We start from the raw sequence: 23,233 nt of genomic DNA on the forward strand, positions 1-23,233 counted from the left end.
CCCCATTCTTGAACTCAGTCCCATTGTCACTTATCATTACCTTCACCCTTGCATCCAATTGATTCTCAATCCTTGTCACACCACTCTTGATTAATTCAGCAGCCTCATCTTTGGTGCTTAGGAAATAAACCCAAGTGTATCTTGAAAAATCATCAATTATCACTAGACAATATCTCTTTTTGCCAATCCTTGGAAAACTCACAGGACCAAAAAGATCCATGTGAAGCATTTCAAGCACTTGATAAATTGTGTTTATAAGTTTTGTCTTGTGAAATGACTTGTTCTGCTTGCCCTTTTGATATGAGATACAATTGTCATCAAGTTTGAACGCCCTTGTAGGTAAACCAATTACATGTTCACCATTAACAAATTTGTTCATGTTCTTTAGATTAACATGACAAAGCTTTCTATGCAACAATTTGGTTTCATTTTCAGTGGCCTTGGATACAAAACAAGTTCCACCCCTTGAAATGGCATCCTTCATATTACGTTCATATAGATTACCATTTCTTGGAGCCATCATCATAATCAAACCTGGATGGATCACAAAATCAGGTTTGAGGATAAAACAATGAGAGTCATCAAACCCAACCTTATAACCTTTATCACACATTTGTGAGATTCTCAAAAGGTTATATTGCAATCCTTCCACATAAAACACATTATCAAAAGTAACTTTTCCATTTATCAGAATCCCTTTTCCCACAATCTTTCCTCCATTTTCATCACTCCCAAATGCAACTGGGCCTTCAAACTTCTCTTCATAATTAACTAGTGACCTCTTGTCACTTGTCATGTGCCTGGAACATCCACTGTCCATATACCATACTTCATTGACTGGTGGGGACTGTCCCTACACATATCAAAGAAAAAGATTAGTTGTGTAATGATATGCAAGCTGAATCAACTTGCAATTCATCATCGACATGGACAATTGTTGCAATGGGGTTGGGAATAGGTTTAAGATCTTCATATACAACTTCCCAACTATCAGATTCATCTTATTCATAGCCATTGTCAATTGGGCTTTTCAAACATGGAATTATGCTTTTGCACTCTTGAATCACATAATCCCTTTTAATTATTTCATTTCTCGCATATGTTTCTTTTGACACTTGAACGTCACTCCTTGGTTTCCAATGAAAACCATGGGGTTCAAATCCATGTTTCAGCAGAAACTTTTCATCACCATTGAGTTCTCTTGACTTCTTTCTTGAGAACACACCCTTATTAATTTTCTTTCCATCTCTTGGTGAGTTCTCATAATCATCAGACTTCACTGACTTGGAATCATTTCTTGGAACAATCCTGATTGGTTGTGTATTCCTTTTTGTCACCATTTCAGGTTTGTTGTGTATATTGTACTTTTTCACTTGATTTACTGTATTCGTTTTCATCTTTTCATCAACTGCTACAATTACTTTTTCACTCTTCACAGTCCCTTCTTTTCTCTCTTGAACTTTATATTCCACTTCCTCACACATCTTCCCTTTGCCTAAGTATTCATCATACTTCTTCTTATACAGACCAAAATCTACTCCAAACTTGGTTTCATTGGGAATAAGATTTGGTTTGAAGGTAAACCTTTCATGGCAGGAATCAGTGTGGTGACCATACTCCTCACACTTCTTACACCATACTTTTCCCTTGAAGCTTTCATGTGCATTTCCTTTCTTGAATCTTTCACTTGGTCTAGATGGTTCAATGCCAATTGTCTTTTGAGTTTTGAGACCTTCAAAATCAATGGAGAAAAGTTCAAATTCTTCAATCTTTTTGTCATTTCTCTCAACTTTGCCTTTAACAAATTTTATCATTTCCAATATCATTGGTTCATTATCCAAATTTCATTTGTGCCTTGACTGCCTCCTTTCATATTCTTCTACTGTTTCAACTTCTCCTATGACAACAATTCTTGATTGGAGAACACAGGGTACATTGGAATGTATTGATCACTTTCAATGTTTTCCTTAGGCTTCTTTTTGTTATTGATATAGATCTTCCTTAAGATTGACATCTTTGAACTTTCACATATGTCAAATGACACATGTTCCCTTCTCATTTGTTCATTATGTTTCTTCATCTTTGGTGTGAGAGGTGGTAACAATGGAAGTTTGTCAATTAAGTTTGGTTTTCCATTTCTTTTGCTCTTGAGATCATCATCACTTGAGAATTGATCACTAGGATAACTCAAATTATCCACATATAAACATTCTTCATCAAAGTCATCTTCTGACACACTTGAATCCCAGCAGACCTTTCATCTTTCACTTATTCCTTCACAACAAAATCTCCATTTTCATTCACTTCAACCATTTTGTAATTGTCAAGGAATTCCTCTTTATCTTGAAAAATATCTATGAACTGATTAAGGTATGCTTCCCTCATATCTTTATCAACTTTCAAAGAATAGTTGTTGTTAAAAGGTGGAGGAACAACCTTATATTTGTCTTCTTTTTTGATTTTGTTCAGAATGCCACAAATATTTCCAGTTAACACCAGATTCTTCAAAAATTCATTCTCAACTGTCCATGCAGTCTTGCTCAAGACTTTGGATTCTCTCTTCATAAATAACTTCACTTCACTACGTGAAAATTGACCTTTGGTCACACGAAAAAAGTGTGGTCGTAGGCCTTTAGCCACACACATTTGGTTCAGGTCATATGTGACCAAAGGTCATGACACTGTGGGTATGATATGGCCACACACAGTTTTTAGTGGACTTATGTGGTTATAAGTGTGGCTAAAGGGTACAGGCATTAGTTGCTGGCCATCAAGAAGCCTATACAATAAGTGTGGCTAAACGGTAGAAAATGGCCACATGGATATTTACGATGAGTGACCATTGCACGTATAAAGCCACATAAATTCATGTTTCAGCCACATTAATTTTATAATAATGTGGCCAATAGGTTTGTGTTAAGCGTGCATTGTGACCTATAACGTGTGGATATAGCAAAGAAATGGCCACCTAAATTTAATAATAGTGTGGCTATTTATATCATATAGACACTGGATATTACATTAAAAGTGGCTAAAAATGTTTACTTGCTACTCAAACACTCCTTTGTAGATTATAGTGTGGCTATTGTCTTACCATTTGTCACACATAATGCTTTTCGTAATTTAAAGTGTGGCTATTGTCAAACTTTTCGTCACACATAGTGAGGTATTGTGTGGCTAATCATATCATATAGACACTGGAGGCTATGTCAATGTGGCTAAAAATGTGAACTAGCCAGTCAAACACTCTTTTGTAGTTTGTGGTGTGGCCATTGTCCTACCGTTTGTCACACATAATGCTTTTCCTAATTTAAAGTGTGGATATTGTCAAACTTTTCGTCACACATAGTGTTGTATTGTGTGGCCAATCATATCATATAGACACTGGAGGTTATTGTCAATGTGGCTAAAAATGTGAACTTGCAACTCAAACACTCTTTTGTAGTTTGTGGTGTGGCCAATGTCTTACCTTTTGTCCAACATAATGCTTTTGTAATATAAAGTGTGGCTATTATCATACTTATGGTCACACATAGATAAATGTGGCTATTTCATAAGTTTAACAAACCCAATAACATAAATTCAAAACGAGTTTATATTACCAAACCTTCACTAATAAGTTATAAATTCAAAATATTAAAAACTACTACTAATTACTATCGACCTCAAACTTTCTCATAAACTCATCAGATTGTTTTTGCCTCCATTCTTCATTTTCCTTAAGTTTTGTTTCCATTTGTTCCATTCGTTGCACTCGTTCTTCCAACTCGTTTCTTGACTTCCTTTCATTTTCTTGTTATTTTTCCATTTCGGCTCTAACTTTTTGAACCAAAAATTGTTAAAATATTAGCATCATAACTAGTAAAGGGTTAATGTGAGGCGAAACCTCAAAGCCAAGTAGGGGTGTTCACGGTCCGGTTTTCACGGTTTTTCGTCAAACCATAAACCAAACCGTTGGTAAGGGTTTTTTGATTTATGTAAATCAAAACCAAACCCTCTAACTTTTAAACCGAACCAAACCAAACCAAGCAAATATAAAATAATTAACTAATATATTACCCGAAAACGAGCAAACATACCAGCGATCATATTCTTTGGCACCATTATGAATGTAGCCCAATGTTCATCATAGTGCTCGGTTAGTATTTTTATGATATTCCTATATATGAATCTCATGACTCGCAAACCTATAATATTTAAATAACCAAGTAAGTATATTTGTAACATAAATTATGAAAATGTTAAAACTAAAAACATACCTATCCCAAATCTTTACAATAAATTTCTTCCAAGAGGTATCCCGAGGCACGATAGATGACGTGTCTCCCGCAAGTATACATTTGTAGACCATCGACATCGCCACAACCAACACCATCCTCATGTGATCCAGCAAGTGATGCCCCACCATGATGGTTTTCACCCTTCCTAGGTATCGTGGTACGTCCATAATACTAATTTTCAGAACTGGAAACAACCCGTTTAGTTTTGTCATTATGGAGTTATGGAATCGGAAAGAAATGCCAGAATATAACTCCCTGTATCAGCTTTGACCAGTGTTTTTGTAAAATCATAAAAACTATTCAAAACTCGTCCAAAAATTACAAACTTTTCCTTTTTGGAAACTAGACTCATGGAACTATATTCTAGAATCAACAATCGTTCAATAATCATCGTTTAACATCAAGTTACATACCAATAAATAAACAAAAACGAATCTTTCAGCAAACTGTTGTCATCAAAACTCAAATCCTACCATATTTATGACATCTCTAGGGTTCTAATTCATCAATTAACCTTTTAGCGATGAAAGAAGATGTACTAAGCTTCAATTACAAGAAATAACACTTAAAACTGAAAATCCCCAAACTTGGTTCTTAGGGTTCTTCACACTCAACACAAATCCGGCAAAAATCGAGATAGAATTGATGGAAACCTCTCACAAAAATAATAAGATTAGAGCCCGGAATCAAATGATGGTTAAGAATTGAGTGAGTTAGAGAATTAAGGATGAAGGATTATGTGGGTGTAGAGAGATGAAGAAGAATAAGAATAAGAAGGAATGAAGAAAAATAAAAAAAGTAGGTTAAATATGTGGTCAAATTAGATTTAAAAATGGGAGGGTAATTCAAAATTTTTTGAAGAAAAGTGGGGGTGAATTTAATTTGAAATTTTGAGAGAAGTGAAATTAATAGGAACTAAATAGAATTATTTTTTTTATTTTAAATAATTAAAATAAAGAGTTGTTAGTGTGTATATATATATATATATCTTATATATATATAATATATATATATATAATATATATATACAACAACTAGTTAAACCTTAAATAATATAAGAAATTGTATCTTAAATATAAAAACATATAAAATAAATACAAGTGATATTTATAGTTGCTCTAAAAGAGTTGTATAAGAGTGTAGTAATCAGTGTTAACGCCCAATAAACCATACGTTCATTAGTGAGTCATACTAGTTCTTGATCGGTGTTAGTGTCCTATTATAGCATTTATCATGTCACAATTGCTCTAAAAGAGTTGTATAGGAGTGTCGTTAGTCATGGTTAGGTGTTAACACCTGAAACACACCATACTTTCATCAATAGGCCTTATTTGGCTGTCATTAGTCATAGTTAGATGTTAGTGTCCCTTGGTCACGTCATAGTTGCTTTAAGAAGTTTGTATAGGACTATCATTAGTCATAGTTATATGTTAACGCCCAAAACATGTCATACATTCATCAATAGGCCTTGATTGGTATTAGGGGCCATTATAGCATCTATCATGTCCCTGTTGCTAAAAGAGGGTTATATATGAGTGTAGTGTGCCATAGGCATGTGTCAACGCCCAATAACATGTCATACTTTTATTAACGGGCCATATTGGGCCTTGATTGTTATTAATGGCCAGTATGGTCTCTATCATGTCATAGTTACGTTAACAGGTTGTATAGGAGTGCAGTGAGTCATAGTTAGCCGTCATACTTTGCATTAATGGGCCGTCTTGTGCCTTGATTGTTGTTAGTGACCCATTGTAGTCTCTATCATATTATAGTTGCTATAAGGGGTTGAATATGAGTTTAGTGAGTCATAGTTTGGTTAACGACCAACAATATGTCATACTTTCATCAATGGGCCTTATTGGACCTTAACTAGTGTTTGTGGCCCATTATAGCCTTTATCACATCATAGTTGCTCTAAGAAGGTTCTATAGGAATGTCACTAGTCATAGTTAGATGCTAATGCCCGATAACATGTGATACTTTCATCAATAGGTATTATTGGGCCTTGTTGGTGTTAGTGGCCCATTATAGCCTTTTTCATGTCATAGTCGCTTTAATGGGCCATATTAGGGCTTGAAATCTCTTAGTGGCCTATTATGGCATGTGATATGTAACATTAGATATTTAAGAGTTATATCATGTTATAGGGAGTCATATTAGACGATAATAGATAAAAACAAGTCAGACGTGTCCTAATGGACCATATTGGGCCTTGAAATCTATAATGGCTCATTATGCGTAAAATTTTAAATTGTGTCTTAAGAGGTACAACCCGCCTAACCCGTCAATATACATTAAACATAGGGGTGGCAAATGGGTTGGGTTGGGTCGAAACGGGTTATGGGTCGGAACGGGTTATGGGTGGAAACGGGTCAGGGTCGAAACGGGTCAATTAAAAAAAGGGTTGTTATGGTTCGGGTTTGAACGGGTCAGGGTCAAAAGGTTCGGGTCATTACGGGTCCGGGTCAAGGTCGGAACGGGTCAAAACGGGTTTCGTGTCGTTTTTTTTAAAAGGACAACGGAGGAAATGTTTTAGTTTATTTACTTTTTTCATTTTTTATTTATATTTTTACTTATGATTTTTTTATTATTATTTTTGAAATTTTTTTAAATTGTGTCTTAAGAGGCACAACTCGCCTAACCCGTCGATATACATTAAACATGGTGGTGGAAAATGGGTTAGGTTGGGTTGAAACGGGTTGTGGGTCAGAACGGGTTAAGGTCGAAACGGGTTAGGGTCAAAACTTGTCAATTAAAAAAAAGGTTGTTATGGTTCGTGTCAGAACGGGTCAGGGTCAAAAGGTTCGGGTTATAACGGGTCCAGGACAAAATGGGTCAAGGTCAGAACGGGTCAAAACGGGTTTTGGGTCGTTTATTTTTTAACAATGACAACGGAGGAAATGTTTTAGTTATTTTACATTTTCCGTTTTTTATTTATATTTTGACTTATGATTTTTTTATTATTATTTTTGAATATTTTTTTAAATTGTGTCTTAAATGGTACAACTCGCCTAACCCGTCGATATACATTAAACATAGGGGTGGAAAATGGGTTGGGTTGGGTCGAAACGGGTTATGGGTCGGAACGAGTTAGGGTAGAAACGTGTCAGGGTCGGAACGGGTCAATTAAAATAAAGGTTTTTATGGTTCGGGTCGGAACGGGTCAGGGTCAAAAGGTTCGGGTCATAACGGGTCCGTGTCAAAATGGGTCAAGGTCGGAACAGGTCTAACAGGCTTCGGGTCGTTAAAAACGAAAAAAGTAAAAAAAAAAAAAAACTGAAACGTTTTCTCCTGTGTCAACATTCAGCATAAAAAAAACTGAGAAATGGGCCTCAACCGAAACCCAACTCGTCGAGTACAAACACTAGTGTTGGCTCGTTTAAGCAATTTTCAATTTGTTTCAGCACTTGACAAATCGTTTTTATAGAAAGAAGCATGTTAAACAGCTCGTTTCAGCGAGTTTTCAATTCATTTAGGCACTTAACAACTAGTTTTTATAATAAACAACATGTTAAACTTTCAACGAGTTTTTAGTTCGTTTCAGCACTTAACAGCTCGTTTTTATAGCAAACAGCATGTTAAACAGCTCGTTTCAACGATTTTTCAGTCCGTTTCAGCACTCAACAACTCGTTTCGGCACTTAATAGATCGTTTCAACGCGTTTTGACCAATTTTGCAGCAATTCAGCAATAAAAAATCAGCAGTTCAGCTTGTTTTTGCTTGTTTCAGCAGGTTACATAACCAATACTTCAAAACGTTTTGTGTTTTCAATCCAGAAAACAAGTATAGGCAAACGTTTAGTGTTTTCAAAACCAGTATGTAAGTATGTCCGCGTTTTCAGTCCAAAACCTCGTGTCGCATGTAATAGAGTTTTATCTAGTACAAGTGTTTTAAGTTATGAGAATATGTTCAACAACACATGACTCTAAGACCCACGTATGAACTCACACACAAACACAAACTTGGCCCGACAAATCGTTGGTGATAATAAGTAAAGCCAACAATACCAAAGTCCTTAAATGTATCCACACATCATATTATGGTAAAGCAACCAAATATTCATCATACAACTTAACATATGATCATTCTGTTCACGAGAAAGATTCTGGCACGTACAGACTGATTTTATTAAGGATAAATTCTACCGAATATAACACAGTAGGATATATGAATCAGATTTCTCAAAAAAAATTATTATATTTTTCTCATGCATAGAAAACTCACAATAACTCAACCATTACAGATAGGTACTAACAGTTCAGTAGATTGCGCAACAAAAATAAATTAATGGTTCTATCAACTCATTAAACCAAATTGTGTAAGACCAACTGGGTTATCTTTTAAACTCGTTATTAGGGAGTTATGGTGTCCGAAAAATGGACCCGAATATAACTCCCCGAATCAACTTTGACATATGTTTTTGTAAAATCATTAAAGGTATTCAACACTCATCCAAATATTACAAAATTTACCTTTCTCGAAACTAGACTCAGAATACTATATCCTAAAATCAAGAATCGATCAATAATCATTGTTTAACATCGAGTTACAGACCATTCAATAAACGAGAACGAATCTGTCAGCCAACTGTTCTCAACAAAACTCAAACCCTAACATGTTTATGACATCTCTAGGGTTCTAATTAATCATTTTAAAAACCCCCGTTAGATCTGATCACAGGATGGTTGATGAAGTTTGGAGCAAGAAGCAAAGTGATAAAGAACATAAATGAGCTTCAATCGATGTTTATGGATTAGGTTTGTAATTGGGAGGAGGTGAAGGTGATGGTCACATGAAGCATAAAGTGTGGCCATTAACTAATAATAGTCACATTTGTTGTTTTGTTGTCACTATTAGCTTTTAGCCACACATCAAATATTATAAGTGACTATCAAATAATGCTTTATGGTCACATAAAGACGTAAGCGTGACCATATATATTAGCTTCTAGCCACATATGAAATAATTAAAATGTGACCATTAAATGTTAATAGTCACGCGTTTTGTTTTAATGTCATCGTTAGCTTTAAGTCACACATAAAAGCATATAAGTGGCTAACAAACAATGTTATATGGTCACATTGACCCGTATGTGTGACAATATGTATTAGAATTTAGCCACATCATTGAAACCTATTATGGCCGTAGATCACATTCGGCCACACTTTTCTAAGTGTGGCTAGTAACTGTCACATTTTTTTTTGGTAAAGTGTGGCTAAAGGTTTCGACCAGTTGTGTACAGGTATATTTTTAGTCACACGACCAAACATGTGTGGCTAAAGCTCAGAACATGTGTGACTAAAGTTCAGAACATGTTTGTTTTTGTCACATGAACCAAACATGTGTGGCTAAAAGTTCTAGGAAGTGTATTTTTTTGTCACACAAATAAAAGTTGTGTGGCTGAAACTATGATTGGTGACCTTTAGCCACATATTTAATCTGAAGTGTGGCAAGCCGATTTCAGCACATATGTGTCTAAAGCCCTTTTTTCACGTAGTTCTTGTTTCATATACATTTAACATACTTTGGTTTCTAAAGCATTCACTATCGAGCTTTCATATCTTAACATTCAATTATTCAATTGTTTCAAGTAATTCAGATATTGAGTGTGAATGTACATGTGATGAAGAAGATCCAGCTGCATTCTCAGTTTGAGCCATCAGTGCAACATTTGCTTTGCTTTTACCATCAGCGTGATTACACAAGTCAAAATCACCATGTTGTTGATTAGTAGCCAAAGAAACATTTCATTGATTTCTGGGCTGGTTAATGTTGTTTCTGTTGGTGTTGTTGGGAGCATGTGGATGGTTTTCGTTGTTGTTTCTCCGATAGATCTGATTCTGAGGTACAACTTGCCGATTGTTCTATTGTGGCTGTTGGTAATTATTGTTAAAGTTGGGGTTATTGTTGAAGTTGTTGTTGTAGTTTCTTGGCTGGCCTTGCTGGTATTGATATTGGTTTCTTGGTTGTTGGTTCTGATATTGATCGCCTTGGAAATTTCTTGGTTGATTGCAATCCCTTGCTAAGTGTCTTGGTTGTTGACAGTTATAGAATATTGCTTTTGACTTGTCAAAGCCTATTATTTCATTAGGACCGGACACAAGAGACCTTCCAGTCCTATTGAACAACCTTTAGCTTCTAAGAGCTAGCATAGCAGCCTGCCACGTCAAGTCCATGTCCTCCACATCATCAGCATCAATTTGCTAAGATCATCTTGAACAACACTGGTATGGATCATGTTCTAGGCAACGATAGCATTATAAGAATCTGTGAACATCGAAAACAGGGCTTGGTATTCACTTCCTTGACCACCATTACCACCAACATAAGGTGTATGTCCAATGGCCATTGAGGCAAAATCACTATCATAAATAAGTTGGATATTGAACCTTGACTGTCCATTCTGATTACTTGAACTTCCAGTAATAGATCCTCCTGGTGTTTCACCACCATGCTCACTTGGTTCTTAAAATAAATGGGATTTTTTGTTGGTTCTTGGTAGACAAGTTACCCATTGGAGCAATAAGTGCATTTGTCATTTGAAAACATGGCTTATCTTCCCTAATCATCTCATTCTCTATCATCTAAATCTTTGCAGCTTGAAAAAAGGAGACCGCATCATCAAGCTTTAGAGTGTCATAATTTGGTTTCTGCCTGATAAACTTGCTTACAGTGTACCATTCTTTGGACAGAGATGATAAAAGGTTTGTATTCAAATCAGCATCAGTAATCACATAATCTGTTGTCCTGATTTCATTGACTATTGTTAGGAATCTCTCTACTTCAGCCTCTCACCATCTTTGTATTTGAATCTATCAAGCTGCTGCTAAGCCTCTCCATCTTGATTTTCTTCAATTCTGAGTTGCCTTGAAACATTTCTAGTATAGCATCATACATCTCCTTAGCAGTTGTATGGTGAACAACCTTTGTCAGAATCTCCAAAGACGGTCCCAATTTCAACATGGCAGGAGCTCAATCATCAACCTTTCTCATTCTTACTTCAACAGCTTGGTTGGCATTTGTTCCATCAGGTTCATATGGTCCAGTTTTGATGGAATTCCACATATCTACATCATTGTAGCATACTGCAGCTTCAAAGAGAACTTTCCATTTTATGAAGTTTTCCTGTACATAAAATCTTGAAATTTTGTTAGTTGAGACCTCTTGCTCGTCGTGTCCAGACATCTTTTTGAGTTTTTAAAAGTATTTAAATAACAGAGAAATATAGTTGACAAAACTTAATCAAATTTTAAAATTTTCTTGAAAATTGATCAGATATGTAGATAAAATCTTCAAATTTGGTCACATTAAAGCAAGATCTGGAGTAAAAATTAAAAATTTAATTCAAATAAGAGAAAGAAAACACCCAAATATAGTAGATCTGGAAGGAAATGAAGAACATATCAGATGACATCATATTTCAATGAAACAGTGTTCTGCTTACGTCATTCTTCTTCTTCAGATCTGCAACCGTTCTTGACCTAAATTGCAGCAATAGCTCTGATACCACTTGTCAGTCCCACTCTCTGGATATATCACTCACACAATCAATTTCGCAACCAACACGATTAAGTGTCGACAAGAGGGTTGACGACCTACTATTTAAGGTAAGAACACTAATATGTTAAAGGTAGAATCAATAACACTTTAATTGTTGCTTATCAGATATAAATGTAACAAACACAGACTTCAAATCAAAAGATTTCCATTTATAGAAACGATAATACAAATGCAAATAAATCAGGGTTTCAGTAAGGAATGTTTAATTTGAATGATTCTTAGGGCAACCGTCCCAACCGTTTTTCAGGAATAATTCAGGTTGTCTGATAAGTCTTGAAGGGTTGTTGGAGGTGTGCTCAAAATTATTCTATTGTAGGCCTGCCACCTGACAGCTATCCGTCCTTCTAGAAACCCTAAGGATTGATACATAAACATAAAAACATATTACAAAACGATTCTAAGTGTAAAATAGGTCTTCGGGTAAGCTTTGCAGCTTTTTTTTCTTCAAGCAAACCTGTTAACCAAAGTGTGCTGGGGAAAATTTCTCCGTGTAGACTTTACTTAGAATATACTCCTTAGAAAATATTCACCTAACAGACTTCAATATTCTTGACCATAGCAAACTTTGCTCGAAATGATCCTACGACCAAACTTGTTCTTCATAAATCTCTTTAACTCCTTGTCAATAAATAACTTATTGAATAAACCAAAGTGTGTTGGTAACACCGTTTAACTTGTGCCGATAGCACTGTAGTTTGCTCGAAGTTGAACCTTGCTAGAGAAAGTCCTTAATATAATTCTTGGTCAACTTTCTTCAGGCTTGCTGGGAACAGTATTTATTAATCAAACCTTGCTAGGTATTCCAAAATACTTGGCTTCATTAGCTTGGTTTAGTAAAGGGTATGCTAGGAAGCAAACCTTGCTCGACTTGAAGAACAACCTTGCTAGGCAAAGTGAACCCTGCTCGGATTGATACTTAAGAAGACTTCAAGAAGATAACCATGCCCGAAAGGCAAAATACCTTGCTAGGATAAGTAAAACCTTGCTCGGAGGCCTAAGTGTGCTCGGTATTCATACGTAGCCAATTTCAGAGAGGTTGAGAATATTCCAATCTTCACTTAGCACTTTTCTCATCCCAACAAAGTGCAGCTTGCTCTAAACTAACACTTAGAAGTTTTCTTGAAGATTATCTTTTCCGAATAAGACATCTTGCTGGAGGAAAAAAAACTTGTTTGGAGTGCTTGAGTCTGCTCGAGTTCCATGTTTCCTTTAGACCTAACGTACGATTTATGTGATCTATTTTAGCTTAGATAAATGTTTTAGATGCATTACTTGATTCACCTGAATTAAAAATTATTTACGGTAGAAATTTTAAGTAAGTTAGTTGAGTTACATGTTTTAGCTTAGTTACATGTTTTTGTCATGCACTTCCTATGCTTAGTTTACGTGTTTTACATGTTTTAGCTAATCGTTTTAGATGTTTACATAATTGAGTTAATTTATTTTGTGACATGTTGTGCCTAAGCTTGTTTTACGTGTTTTACTTGTTTTACATAATCTACATTATATTTGTTACATGTTTTAGATTGTATACTTTGATTTGCCTCCTTTTGGGATGCATGAGTTACGAGTTCTACATGACCTAATTTTTTTTAACTAGTTTTAGCTTATTTACAAACTTATTTACATGTTTTATGACATGTACTTCATATTTTTATTTCACGTGTTTTGCATGTTATTAATGTTTAGTTAAATGTTTTAGAGGGTTTACCTGACCTAATGTTGTGGAGAATAGAACTTCATTTAGGTGTTTTACACGTTTTATTGGAGTTAATTGATTCACTTAGTGTTAGGATGAATAAAACTTCACTTGTTTTACCTATACTTGTTTTATGTAAATTACTTGATTTACCTAGTTTTGGGACTTTATTTAGGTGTTTTACATGTTTTAAATAAGATAATTTGTTTTGTGACATGTTGTGTATGTGTTTGTTTTACGTGTTTTTACTTTGATTTAACTACCTTTGAGATGCATGAGTTACGAGTTATACATGACTTCCTTTTTTTAACTAGTTTTAGCTTATTCAAAAGCTTAGCTACATGTTTTACCCATAACACTTCAGTTAGCGTAATTACATGTTTTACTGGATACCTAGTTTTGGGATACCTAAAACTTTATTGTGTTACTTATAATTGTTTTACCTATACTCGTTTAATATAAATTAGTGAATATACCTAGTTTTGAGATACCTAAAACTTTATTGTGTTACTTATAATTGCTTGCTTTTGCTACAGATTTTATGTGATCTATATTAGTTAGTTAAATGTTTTAGATGAATTACTTGAGTTACATGTTTTAGCTTATTTACAAAGCTTAGTGACATGTTCTTGACATGTACTTCCTATGAAATTAAGTTATTTTGTGACATGTTGTGCCTAAGTTTGTTTTATGTGTTTTACTTGTTTTACATGATCTACATTATATTTGTTACGTGATTTTTAACTAGTTTTAACTTATTTACTAGCTTATTTACATGTTTTTTTTACAAGTACTTCTTACGTTTGTTTTGTGTGTTTTACATGTTTCTAATATTTGGTTAAATGTTTTAGAGGGTTTGCTTGATTTACTTACTTTCAGGAAGAATAGAACTTCATTTAGGTGTTTCACAAGGTTTATTGGAGTTAATTGTTTTACTTAGGATAAATAAAACTTAACATGTTTTACATATAATTATTTTATATAAATTACCTGATTTACCTAATTTTGGGATGCCTAAACTTCATTTAGGTGTTGTACATGTTTTAATGAGATAATTTGTTTTGTTACATGTTGTGCATGTGTTTGTTTCACATGTCTAACTTGTTTTACATGTTAATATATTATATTTGTTACACGTTTTATATGGTATACTTTGATTTAACTACTTTTGAAATGCATGAGTTACGAGTTTTACATGACTTAATTTTTTTAACAAGCTTAGTTATATGTTTTACCCAAAACACTTCAATTAGCTTAATTGTATGTTTTACTGGATTTACTTGATTTACTTAGTGTTAGGATGTATAATACTTCACTTGTTATACATATACTTATTTTATATAAATTAGTTGATTTACCTAGTTTTGGGATGTCAAAAATTTTACTATGTTGTTTTTTACAGGATTTATTTGATATACTTGAAAAATCCTTTAACAAATCATAATTGGTTAAAAATAAAAAGCTAAAAAAAACCAAATTTGTTAAAACCTATAAAATTTGGAAAATCATATGGTTTGGAGAATGTAACACATTGCACCAATCTAGAAGTTTATAAAAATAGAAAGGCAAATAACATGGCTTGTTCAAGTTCAAGTGTAAAGGTTGATTCTTTTCAACTTGATGTTTAACAAAAAATTTGTAGATTCAACACCAGTATTCGTAGATATGAGAAGGCTCTTCTCATGTGGTGAATTAGGGAATGCCGTAAAACAATGTCTAACTAAGGCAAAATCTATTGAAAATCCTTTAATCAAGGAATCCTTTAATTAAAATCGTTTTGTAATAACAACCTTTACCGGTCAAAGTTTATGAATCACAAATCATGTTTCATGATGTTATCCCTCGAATTGTTTGGTTTAATTGTCAAGATTCTAAGGTAAATTGCAAATTGCTTGAGCTGGTTAAACCGCTTTGTAATAATAAGGATTCAGGTGTGATTCAGAAAAAAGATCTCAAATGAAAGTCAAAAAAACCTTTGGCTTATACTCGTGTTCATGTTCATCAGTCGCACGTGTAACCCAAGGTTATTATTTTACAAAAAGAAAAAAAAAGGATCCAAAGACTAAGGCCTGGGCTACCTTTTTAAACTAATCATAAACCTTGTTGTCCAGAGTTCATCCAAGGCTATATCGGGTGTTAAATAGATGATGGATAGTGGATGTTCTTAGCATATCACTAGCAATCTTAATTTTCTTTCAAATGTTAAAGACATTCAAAAGGGTTTTGTAGCATTTGCTGGTAATCAGGGTGGATTGATTACTAAAAAAGGCGAAGTATCGAATGGTCAGATTACATTCGAGAGGTTATATTATTGTGACATAGTGGATCACAATCTGTTTTAGCGTTTCACATATTTGTGATAAGAATTATACCACTATGTTTACTAATAAAGAGTGTGCTATTCTTAAGCCAGGATTTGTTATTCTCGAGAACATGGTTATCATGCGATCACCTCGATTAAATGATTTATATGTACTTACATGGCGTCTAAAGTATTATCTTCTTCAACTGCAACGTGTTACGTCTCAAAATCAATTGAGAAGGACAAGATATTATGGCATAGAAGAATGGCTCATATTCATATTCGTAAAATGAATCATTTGACTGCAAATGATTAAGTGGATGTTGTTTCACTAAAGCATTTCAAGATGACCAATCATTGTGTTGCTTGTAAGAAAGGCAAACAGAAGAAGAAAATGCACCCGTTGAAGCAGATAATTTCCATTGATACTCATACTCCTCTGGAACGACTTCATATGGACTTATTTGGTCTAGTGAATCGCTCAAGTATTGCTAGAGATCTTTATTGTTTAGTTGTCACCGACGACTATACGATTTTTTATTGGGTGTTATATATGAGTTCAAAGGATCAAACACCAGTTCTTATTCAGAATTTGATCACTAAGATTGAATCACTTTATAAACATACAGTGAGACGAATTGGAAGTGATAATGGCATAGATATCAAGAATAGTATATTAGAATTGTTTTTTTGTATTCAAAAGGGAAATCATCATGAATACAATGCTCCGTATGTGCCACAACATAATGGTTTTTAGTTGTGAGAAAGAACAAAACATTGATTGAAGCAGCTACACCGATGTTGGTGGATTTTAAGCTTCCCGTTCAGTTCTGGAATGAGGTTATGAATACCGCTTGCTATACATTGAATCGTGTCCTAACAATTAAAAAGCTCAAGAAGACAAGTTATGAGTTGCTTAATAATCGTAAGCCAAGCCTTCAATTTCTCAAACAATTTGGGTGTCCTTACACCATGCTTAAATGTGAGGCGGGTTAATTTGATAAGAAGGCCACTGAGGGTTACTTTCTTGGGTACGCGTCACCCAAGAAACGAGTATTTAACTTCTCATCTAGGTGTGTAGAGAAATGGTATCATGTTGATTGTCAATGCTATACTACACCACCTGCTGGCAAGGGACCTAACTGGATGCTCGATTATGAAGGATTATTTAAATCATTCACTCCTTTGGTTGAGGTACAAACTTAAGATTAGGTTCATGCGTATTTGGAAGAACAAATGTTTTCCACACCAAGATCTTCTTATCATGAGGACAACTTTGTACACACTCAACCTGAGACATCAGATGATTTTATGTTTCTTTAGACGATGCTGACTTTAAAGATTCTTCCTTCACTCTATTTGTTGAAACTCACGATGTTCCCGAGTTACATGTCAAAAGATATTCCCAATCTTTGATTGTGCATTCGGCTGAAGAAAACGTCACCAATTTACAAGACAACGTTGTAGTTCCTAAAAATCCGACACTTCGGTTTAATTCTTTTCATCCTCATGATAATATAAATGGTGATGTACATGACGAAGTTCGCAAGCGATGACATATTGCTAACGTATGCGACGATAATGTATTGTGTGCATATGCGGATATGAATGCTTCGGGAATCATGAGAAACCCTAGATACAGTGGCTTCTTATCTATGATTCAACCAACAAGTGTCCCTATGGCACTTCAAGATCCATCTTGGGTAGAAGTGATGCAAGAAGAGTAGCAGTAGTTCATGAGACTAGGTGTTTCGGATTTCATTGATAAATAGATCAGGTTAAAAAGGCTATCCTGACAATATGGGTATTTAAATGCAAGAAAGATGATCATGGGGTCATTGTGCAAAACAAAACACACTTAGTTGTGAAATGTATTATCAGCAAGAGGGTGTGGATTACACTGAAGTTTATGCGCCGGTTGCGAGACTAAAGGCTATACGTATTTTCTTAGCCTATGGTACCTTTAAAAATTTCAAGGTCTATCAGATGGATGCTAAGAGACTGTTACTTAATGGGGATCTTCATGAAGAGGTATATGTGAAGTAGCCTCATGTTTTTAAAGATCCGGACTATCCTGAACGTGTTTACTGATTAAACAAGGCTTTATATTGTCTTCACCAAGCCTCGAGATCTTGGTACAGTACACTTGTATACCATTTAATTGATAGTGACTTCAAAGGAGGGACTGTCGATTGTAATCTCTTTTACTAGACAGTCGAAGAAGATTTGCTCCTTATCTTGATCTATGTCGATGAAATTATTTTTGGCTCAATAAACGAAAAATCATGTAAGTACTTTGACACGACAATGCAAACAAAGTTCGAGATGAGCTTGATGGGAGAGATGGGTTTCTTCTTCGGGTTGTAGGTTAATCAATCTGACAATGGAATTTTTATCCATTAGACGAAATACGTGAATGATGTCTATAGACGATTCAAGATCACTGCCGGAAAAATCCCTTCTACTCCTCCCATGGGTCACAAATTGTCACCGGTAGAATTGGATAATACCATTGATCCAACCCTCTGACGAGCGATGATAGGTTCTCTAATATATTTAACTGCACAACATCCTAATATAATATTTGTTGTTTGTCTATGTGCCACGTATCAAGCGAGTTCTCGAGTGACTCATCTGGCGGCTGTGAAGCGTATTTTCCACTATCTGAGGGGTAATCCAGACATCGGGTTATCTTATCCGAAGGAAGGTATTTTTGATCTTACTACTTTTTTATATTCCAACAGTGGAGGATGCAAGATCAACTTCAAGTCTACAACGAAGGGTTGTTAGTTTTTCGGAAACTGACTTGTCTTGGCTATGTAAGAAGCAGACAACATTCTCCATTTCAACCACTGAAGCTGAATATGTGGCAGGCTCAAGTTGTTGTTCATAGGTTTTATGGATCCAACAACATTTGTCGGGTTACGGTTTGTATTTTTTTCCTACTCCAATTTTTATTGATAACTCTACTTCTATATGTATAACGAAAAACCCCATGCACCACTCTAAAACAAAACATATCAAAATTCGTTACCATTTTATCCGTTATTGTTACGAAAAGAAACTAACTGACATTGAAAAGGTACACACGGATCATCAAAAGGCAGACCTTTTTACCAAATCATTTGATTAAACGAGATGTAGATTTTTTCTTGGTTTAAGTGACTAAAATCATTTGCTAATATTCCTAAGCTCGAGTAATCATTTTTGTTGTTTTTGTACAGTTTGTTTTTAGTTATTTTATTTCTTTAATATTTTGGTATTTAGGGGGAGAAAAATGGGAAAATACAAAAAATATTGTGCTTTCTGTTTGTACAAATAAAATCCAAAAACATTCAAATATTTTAAAATTCAAAAGCATTGAAAAAAATTGCTCCTCAAAATGAGTTTTGAAGAAAAAAAGGGAAAATGATATTACATTGATCATCAATATCTTAAATCCAGTAACAAAGTAAAAGATAGGCGAAAAAGACTATGTGCTTAATTGTATTAGTGCATTGGTAGGTCTTAGACAAACAAGTAAGGAAAGAGTATGTGATATAAACATAAAAATTGCCAAATTGAAAGAGGTGTTAGCCTCTTACAAAGTCTTGGTGATGAAGACAGAAATGTAATGGCATGTCATACGCAAGCCTTAAATATGTTTGATCACCAAAAATGTTTCAAATTTAAATGACTAAAGCGTCTAGTTAATGGTTAACACTTCAACTACTTATGGTCTTAAGGCCTTAAGTTATGTATTGATGGGATGTTTCGAAAGTTCTGGACTCCATTGGGTCTTTAAGCGGTTTCATCTAGGTATTCATTTCGGTGAATATTAATATGTTCAAATGGCAAACCTGTAGTTTATTTGCCAGTATAAGTCATTAAACTTGTTCACTATTGTAGTTTATACAAATTCACTACTAACTTGATCAAACCACGCTGTGAGTCATACGTTGTCCCTTTGCTCGCGTTTTATTACCAATAAGGAACATATCACAAGGAACATAATGTGTGTAAGCCATACATATGGAATCGTGCATACGCATCCATGGGAAATGGACTCGAAGTATTGCTTGATAACGGGGGTATATCTTGTAGTTGATATTATTTATTGGATTGCTAAAACTGAAAATCAAAGTATTTTGATCAACTTATTTCAAGATTTAATTCAAGATGGGGGTGACGTGATAAAAATCAAAATAAGCCTGAATCGGAATTAGAGGCTGATAGTTTCCGATATCTTGTTCCCTAATAGAACTTTAAATCATATCACACAAATTTTTGAAGTTTCTGTTGTTAGATTTAAGTGGACAAGAATACCAATGATTATTTAACACCAATCAAAATAAATCCGTAATAGAAAACTAAGATAGTCGGTTTTCTTGGTTAATATGATTCCCTGCTCAACTCACAAAAATATGTACTTCTTTCATAGTTTACATTTCAATTTTTCATCTAGTTTTACTTTTGTTATGATATAAATACTTAAAAAATACAAAAAGGGTTTATTTTCTGCTTTATTTTCGATTACCGAGCTAAGTGAATTAAATTTTAAAAAGAAAAAGAGTTTTTCCCACGATTTTACTTAAGTTGGTTAAATTAAGAGTCTTTAATGTAAATGTTTACCTTTGGGTAAATTTACGCCGAGTTAAAGAACTAAATCGATTAATAAAGCTCTGTAACTATAATTAATATTAAGCGACATTATATTCTTTTTAATCATAATTAATTTAATATTTATTTTATCTAAAGATATCATATGAAAAATTATTATTTTGTTAAATTACAAATAAAGTATATAGTACTTCATTATATATAAAAATATTGTATAAGTAAAACCCGTCTTTAACGATATTATTAGTTTATTAATCCGTTTAATAGTGTATTATAATATTTAATAATATATAAAAATACTATATGAATAAAATACATCTTTAATGACTATCAATTTACTATAGTATATAAATATAAATAAAGTTTGCCTTTCGTTTATCTTAAACCAAAAATATTAGTTTACGTGATACTATATATAGACATATATGCATATACGTATAACTAATTACACATATACGCGAACGAGTGACGCGAGAACACAAGTGTTATAGACGGCTATAAATAAATAATTTATTTATTTTATTTACTGATTTGTTATAACTAAAATTTATTAAAATAGTTTCACCAAAATAAATACTAAAAATATGGCTTACGAATGTGAATGTTTTCACCAAGTGTTAAAACATTGAATGTTTTAAACAATAAAAATGGTTTTAACTTGTTCGGTTTTTACAAATATGGCTTACGATATGTCTATTGATGTTCCTGAATAAGAGCAGCCTTTTGTTCAAGAGGCTGAGGTAGTCCAAGAACAGCAAGTAGCATAACCAATATAAGAAGCACAAGTCATCGAGTTACCTTATTATAAGAAGAGCAATATATCTATGTTCTTAATGAAGAGTTCTTTGGACGGGCGATGCTCAGTAGGATTATAGCGTTTCTCAGGCAATTGAGAATACATTATGCTATTTCTGCGGATATACCTATTTATTTCATTATCATTAAATCGTTTTGGAACTCGACCATGAAGGTTCCATCGGAGAATCATATTTAAGATGAAGTTGAAGATAAGAATATATTTCTTTGATACGTAAAGTATCACAGTTTCCAGATACCGATGGTGACAGGTGTGAGAATATTTTGAAGATAAACATTGCCTTGGTGGAAGAATTTGTTACACGTACTTATACATTTCCTTGGTGTACGCAAAGGTGGATTCGATGAGTATGGAATCATATTTCAGTTGGCTTCTGTAGCTCTTGTACTCAGTAAGTTGTTCAACTTCTCTGAACTGGTGTTTTATCAGCTGAAGGAGAACTCTACAACTCGTCACCAGAAGAATAATTTTTTAATATATCCAAGATTCTTACAGCTTATCATTAATTATTTGGAGCCAAATCTGGTGAAAGATCCAGAGAATCCTGAAGATATAATGATTCTTGAGAATATGATGAAGACACGATGAGATGTGTGAGAACTTATCAAGGACAAACTATTTAGAACAAACCTAAGTTGAAGAGATTAATTGGTCATGTTAGTCGAGCTAATTATTTAGCTCTACCATATGATCGTTGGATCCATAATGATTCCTATTTCGAACGTGAAGGTGGTGAAAGTGGGAAGGATGGAGGTCGTAATGATGGTGGTAATGGTGATCAAGGTGATGTAGTTGCGGCACGTAAACGTAAAGCGAGGGGCTAAGAGATTGCAGTTGTTAAGCCTACCAAAATGAGAACCCGGAGAGGTTCTAGAGTTGAAATTGTGGAATCTTAATCACAACCAATTGTTGAGGTTAATAGTATATTTGCTTCTAACCACATTAGTCCAGTTTATCACTTGAGCACATAGCATGTACCGCGTCATTGCAACTTTGGAATACCTAAAAAGCATGTTAAAACAGGTCAACTACGTATAGTTGGCGAGTTTCACGAGTTTTAACAAAAAAAGTATACGTAATCATAGTATTCATGTTTTGTATGTATGTGATGTAATTATACTAAACCATGAATGAATCCTGGATGCGCTTTTATTACGTGGCCCCTGACCACCCACACACTTTTCGTGGCCAAATTGGCCCTTTTTGCCCCAAACATGTACTATGTATAACACCACATAGCATGTTACAACATGTTCGTCTGCCATGTGAAATTGTAAAGCATGTCACGGCATAACCCACCGGCCCTATCAATTGGGTTTGTCAAACCAATAGTACTATTCACGTGCCACTGGCTAGTAGTTAATCACTCGTGTGGGGGGCTTTCAAATGTTAGCACTTAAATAATTCACATCATAAAACGTTTCCAAATAGATAAATAAATGTACCCTGCTTTTCACCCAAAATTTCATAAAAACAGTTCAAGAGTGGGATCATGATACTCACCTAATAGTATTATGATATCAGCAGCACACTGATGTTACTGGTATGCCATGATTATAACTCAATCTAAATAATCGGTATTGTATTGTTAATACTAGTCCAGTCTTTAAACTGAATCAAACCGTATATCTAGTTTGGGTATGGTTGTTGCACCCATAACATGTCAGTAGTCTTAGATTGTGACGTTGTACGATATCAAATGTTTAAAATCAGTCTTTGCTTAGTTTCAATGTTTTTTTTGTGCCAAAAATGGTCAAGGAAGATTGAAAACTTCTCACTCTCCCCAAGATATATGCTAAGTGTGAAACACGAGCAAACTAGGCACTTCAAGCAAGCCTAATACTTATTCAAGCAAGGTATCTGACATCAAGCAAAGTTATTTTCCGGAATTCTTCTAAGTGTTTAGTTCGAGCAAACTACACTTCATCAAGCAAGGTTGTCCTTCAGTCAAGCAAGGTTTGTTTAAGAGCAAAGCC

The sequence above is a fragment of the Bidens hawaiensis genome, unplaced genomic scaffold (genome assembly GCF_021521415.1).
Source record: "Bidens hawaiensis isolate Kalapana, Puna unplaced genomic scaffold, B.hawaiensis_p1.1 tig00001093_1, whole genome shotgun sequence".
Lineage (NCBI taxonomy): Eukaryota > Viridiplantae > Streptophyta > Magnoliopsida > Asterales > Asteraceae > Bidens > Bidens hawaiensis.